This window comes from Elephantulus edwardii, unplaced genomic scaffold (genome assembly GCF_000299155.1).
Source record: "Elephantulus edwardii isolate Elephantulus edwardi_28Jun2011 unplaced genomic scaffold, EleEdw1.0 scaffold00503, whole genome shotgun sequence".
Taxonomy (NCBI): Eukaryota; Metazoa; Chordata; class Mammalia; order Macroscelidea; family Macroscelididae; genus Elephantulus; species Elephantulus edwardii.
Genome location: NW_006400253.1, coordinates 95529 through 101549, shown reverse-complemented (window position 1 = coordinate 101549; position 6021 = coordinate 95529).

The following is a 6021-nucleotide window of genomic DNA, read 5'->3' as shown; positions in this document are numbered from 1 at the left end:
CACTTTGACTTTGACTCTAATAATAAGTAAGCTTAAGCATGACAGCAATTGTTGTAAGGATAGCATAGGACTTGGAGATATTTCCTTTTATTGTGCACTGCACAACAAACTCAACTATACCTAAAACAACAGCAATACTCTTAAGTCTTTGTGTTTTAGCTTCATTTTCCTGGGATAGGGGAGTGGGTAAGCAGTTGACCTACCAACCCAGATATCCTTGGTTTGAACCCAACTCCTCCTGTGCAATTTATAGGCTCTGAAAACATGATAGAGAGTAAATTATGAATTGATTCTAACTTATTAGGAATGAATATTTGTTGTTTAACTTCTGGGCATGCAAAAAAGGATTTTAGTTACTTACCGTATACCTTCTGCCAAATGACTTTGTAAGGATAATCTCTTTCCCAGGGAATCAGGAGAAGCTAGGGGAGGCTACCACCTCGTAAGCCTTTAAGTGGTGCCAGTACTGCTGTGATTTTACCTAAACTGCAGAAATTTGACAAAAAGCCAGCATAGTCTAACACCTATGACCCTGTCCAGGATGTCTGGTCATCCTTCTGGCATGTCTATCCAATGTGAGACTGCTTAGTCTGGGTTCGATATGGACGATGGTATCTATAAAGTTTCTGGGTTACATGGAAGGAATTCCTTACTAGTACTTGACAGAAGGGCTAGGAGTACAAGTGATTCAGGGAAATAGACTCAGATTCCTAGGATGCAGAGGGTCACTCACCTGCTATAGTTCCAGGAAGCAGGTGAAAGGCCAACAGGAGCAGGAGTGGCTGCATCTTCTGAGGAAGGCTACTCATTCTTAAGGTGATGGTTTCTCGACCCAAAATAACCACAGTACAATGAAGAGGACCAGACCCATTGACTTTATATGTCACACATTTGTCTGTGATAGGCTCGTTTGGTTGGGTGTCATCACACCAGTTGGTCTGCAGATTTTTTTCTGGGTTAGTTAGATGAGAACAACACTGTCACCATATTTTCATTCATAGCTGCTGAGTCCCAAGCAGAAAACACAATTAAAGAACAAGAAGATGAAGGTTGCTGAGACTGTTCTAACATCCAGTAGAGTTGCTACAATAGGATCCTGGATCCTTTAGTGACAAAGTAAGGATATTCTCCTCCTCTGGCTCTTTTTTTTTTTTTTTTAAAGGAATTTTTTATTTTATATTGGTTTACTTGCAAAGTCTGTATACATTACTTTTGACACTGGATCTTTCCCATATCCTTACCCACCCCACCTTCTACTCATCAAATTTTGTGACCCTATGAGCTGTGGTGTTTTAGAAGATTATTGAATATTCTAATGTTTACTAGGAGAACAAACAGTTTCATCCTAGAGAAGGTGCAAGAAGGCTGCTCCTTGGAGCCAAGGATTCAGAAGCTTCGTCTGATATAGTTAGGACATGTTGCATGGAGGGACCAGTCCTTGGAGAGAGATGAGATGTCAGGCATGGGATGGTGGAGGGACAGCTCAACAGAGGAAGACCCTTGATAAGATGGATTGATTCAGTGACTGGGGTAATGGAGGTGGGTGTGTCAGTGACAATAAATTGGCACAAGATAGAGCAAGGTTTAGGGCTGTTGTACTTAAGGTTGCTATGAGTTGCAAGAGACTCAAAAGCACAAAACAACAACTACAACATTAGCAACATAATTATTCCCTCCCTCCCTTGGATCTTTCTATGCATTTTGCTAGTTATCTTTCTATTACTACAATAATGGTATTACGCAGTATCTGTCCTTATGGAACTGAGTTCACTTAGCATAATACTGTCCAGTTCTTCCCAAGTTAGATAGTGATTTTCAAAATCATTGCTCCTGCATGCTGCGTAGTATTTCATCATGTGAATCTACCATAATTTCTCACCCCATTCCACTGTGGTTGGACATTGGGCTGTTTCCATGATCTTTCTATGGTGAATAACACTGCTATGAACATTGGTGTACAAGTCTCTGTTTGTGTCTCAGTTCTTATTTTTCTCAGGGTATTATGCAAGTCGTGAAATACCTGAGTCATATGGAATTTCAGTGTTCAGCATTTCTCCCCCTTCCCCACTGGTTTATTTACAAAACTCAAATACAAAGTCAAATGAATTTTTCAATTTCCACCCCTCCCCTCCCCCACCCATCAAATTTTACAATGCAATGATTAGTTCCCCCAGCCCCCATCCTCTGGACATCCACATCCATCTGCTTCTAACCCCTCCCACACTTCCTGGATCCTTATACTCATTCTACATTGATGGTTTTAAGTAATATTTATTCTCGTCTGACTGAGTTCCTTCACTCAGCAAAATGCTCTCCAGTCCCTCCCAAGTTAGGTAATTATTTACAAAGTTATTTTGCCTGCTTGCTGCATAGTATTCCATTGTGTGAATGTACCATAATTTCTCAATCTACTCGTTTGTGGTTGGACATTTGGACTGTTTCCATGTTCCTGCTAGGTTGAATAATGCTGCCATGAACATTGGTTTACAAATCTCAGTTTGTGCCTCAGTTCTCTTATTGTCAGGGTATGTTCCAAGTAGTGGATAGCTGTGTCATATGGAATTTCTATGTTCAGCTTTTTGAGGAAGTGATAAACTGCCTTCCGAAGTGGTTGTATCCCACTAACAATGTATAAGAGTTCCTTTCTAGCTACATCCTCTCCAACATCTATTACTTGCTGTCCTGTTATACTTTGCCACTGTTACTGGAGTGAGATGGTAACTCATTGTGGTTTTAATTTGTATCTCTCTTAATGCCAGTGATTTGGAGCATTTCTTCATGTGTCTGTTTGCCAGTGGAGTGTCAGGAACAGGGCAGGACTGGCTGGCTCCCATGATTGGGGAAGAGATAAGCAGTGGGGGTTCCCAGAGAGAGAGGGAGAGAGACTAAAAGGCAACAAGGTGTCCCTTATTTCCTTTTGTTTTCATGAGGAAAAGGTCTACTCTCATCATGAGCATCCCCAAAATCGGTGGAGACTGCCCTAAGTGGACGACCGATTTCCTGTTCTGGTGCCAGAACTTTTTTTTTTTTATAAAATTTTAATGAACATTTACAGAGATTTTGGGTTTCCATTCATTGTTGCACTATTTTCTCTACCCTCCCCCCCAGGTTGTTCCTCTTTTTTCCCCCTCTTGAAAGTCTGTTTTAATTGTCCCATTGCCACAGTGCTTGTCAAAGCCAGTTCTGATTAATCTCCTTTGTCAGTGTGACTTTTGCCATTCCCTATCACTCCTCTCTGAGAGAGACTTCACCCTGATTCATAAGGAAAAGGGGACCGCATATTCTCTTAGCTATTCCTGCTGAAAAGGGATGCTGTAGGTGGTGCCAGAACTTTTATGTGTCCAAATGGAGCCGGAGATCTGAGAGAGGAGAACCACCACCACTTACCCAAAATTGGTCTGGTGTAGTTCAAAAGGCCGGCAATAGCAAGAGGCAGAAAGTCTTGGAGAAGGGTGTCCTCTTAGCAGTTCAAAGAGGGGCAGTCAGGAGGCAGATATAGCCCATGGAGGAATAAAAAAATTAGGATGATCCAACACTTCCTAGGTGTTTTCAAGCCAGCAGTGTGAGGGACAGTTTACACTGAGGAGATATGGGAGCGAATTTCACAGAGTTTCCAGAAAAACTTGGTATGAGAGTGTGGCAAAAATCCCTTTTCTATTTACAAAGGCAATAGGAGACTAAGTCATTTCTATCTCCACTTCGCCCTATGTAGAGAGCGTGGGAGAGCTTTCTAATTTCTATGGGTTAGGCTTGAAAAAAAGAGAAAGAGAGAGAGTGAGAGAACAAGAGAGAGAGAGAGAGAGAGAGAGAGAGAGAGAGAGAGAAAGAGAAGAGAGAAGAGAGAAGAGAGAAGAAAGAGGAGAGAAGAGAGACAGAGAAAGTTGAGAATCAAAGTTTGTTGCATCCTGACAGGTGTCCCTTCTGGTTGCTGAGGAAGGACAGAATCCAGTTTAGGCCAAGAAATTCAGTTTATTGAGGAGAAACTACAGGGCTGCCTTCAAGCCAAATACCAACTTTCACTAAAAGTTACAGATGGGTTTTACATTTTCTTACAATGAACTTGGGGAAGGGGATGCTCACAGATATTTCCTACAAGACAGGGAAGTGGGCTGGAATCTCAGATAACTATTCCTGGGATAGGGAGGTAGGGTAGTTAATTGACAGATAATTTATTGTTAATTGGTAGATAATTGATCAAGTTGTTGTGGACTCTCATGAATACACTTCTGACTAGTAAGGTGACATATCCTTACCTTCAGGTCTCAACAGGCCACCTTAAAACCTGACAGTTCTGCTTCTGAACATCACACATAAGGATCAAGGGGACAGAGCTTGTCATCAAGATGACAGAATCCAAATGAATCCTGGACAAGAATCTGTGCACTATTCATTTTTTGTTTGTTTGTTTCTATCTACCATCCAAGTTGTTGCTATTTTCTAATAATACACAAATTTTTAAAAGTTAAAAATAGTCTTCTCCAAGTCAAGAATGTCACACTCTACTGTTTTTGTATTTAGTTCTGTGATCTAAAGTTGCATGCTTGTGCACATTTGTTCTATCAACGAACTTATGCAAAGGTACTACTGTTTGTTTAGTGCAGTGTTAAGAAGATTGCAGGCAGGTAAATGCCATAAAATGCACTTGTCTTGCGTATCAAGTCAGAACTGACCCATAGCTGACCCTCAAGTAGGTTGTCAGAGGCAGTAATCACATGGAAGGAGAATAACATAGTCTGGAGTTCATAGGGTTGTTGTTGTTGTTGTTGTTTTTGTTGTTATGTGGCGTCGAGTCACTTGCGACTCATAGCGATCCTATGTACAACAGCTCTAAACTCTGCTCTGTCCTGTGCCAATATGACTGTCTCCAACACACTCATACAATTGCCCCAGTCACTGAATCAATCCATCTCCCAGAGGGCCTTCCCCTCCTGTGCCTGCCCTCCACCCTCCCAAGAATGATGTCCCTCTCCAAGGACCAATCCTTTCTTACAACATGACCAAAGTATGTCAGACGAAGCCTCAGAATCCTTGCCTCCAAGGAGCATCCCGGTTTAACCTTCACCAGGATGAATCTGTTTGCTTTCTTAGTAGTCCATGACACCTTCAGCACTCTTCTCCAACACCAAAGCTCAAAAGCATCAATTCTTCTTCTATCCTCCCTGGTCATTGTCCAGCTCTCTGAAGCGTAACAAGCAATTACAAAGCCCATGGCCTGTACCAGACGCACCTTAGTCTCCAGAGTTTTAAAAAGTCTTAGAATTCTCTAAGCCTAATACATTGCAGGAGCTCAGGTTGCCTAAAGACAAGAAGCTGCACTTAAATCCTGAAAGCAAGAAGTTTGAATCTACCAGCTGCTGTAAAGGAGAAAGATGGGCAATATTCCCCCTTGTGATTAATTGCCTCTGAAAACCAGCCAGAGGACCAGCTATTATTTGGGTCTAACTTGACGGTGCAACAAGAAGACATAGTTGTTGTCATGTATTGTCAAGACAGGACTAACTCTAGCTGACGCTACAGTGGGTTTTCAGAGGCAGTTAATGGCATGGAAAAGATTGCTAATCCTTCTTCCATGGAGCAGCTGGTCTATTTGAATCACTTCCCTCATGTTAGCAGGGCAGTTTCTTGGCAACACATAGTAGTCCCCCAGTAAATATATTTATGGCTGCATCAATTAATTGCTCCTATTAAGTCTGCATTTTTCTACATACAGCACAAAGGCTTGATGGGAGTTGCTATTTGTTGTTGTTGTTGTTGTTGTTGTGTGCTGTCGAGTCGCTTGCGACTCATAGTGACCCTCTGTACAACAACCCTAAACTCTGCTCTATCTTGTGCCAATCGCACTGCCCCTGACACTCCCATCCCGATTACCCCAGTCACCGAATCAATCCACCTCATAGAAGGCCTTCCCCTCCTCTGCTGTCCCTCCAACCTCCCCAGCATGATGTCCTTCTCCAAGGACTGGTCTCTTCTTACAACATGTCCAAAGTATGTTAGACAGAGCCTCAGAATCCTTGCCTCCAA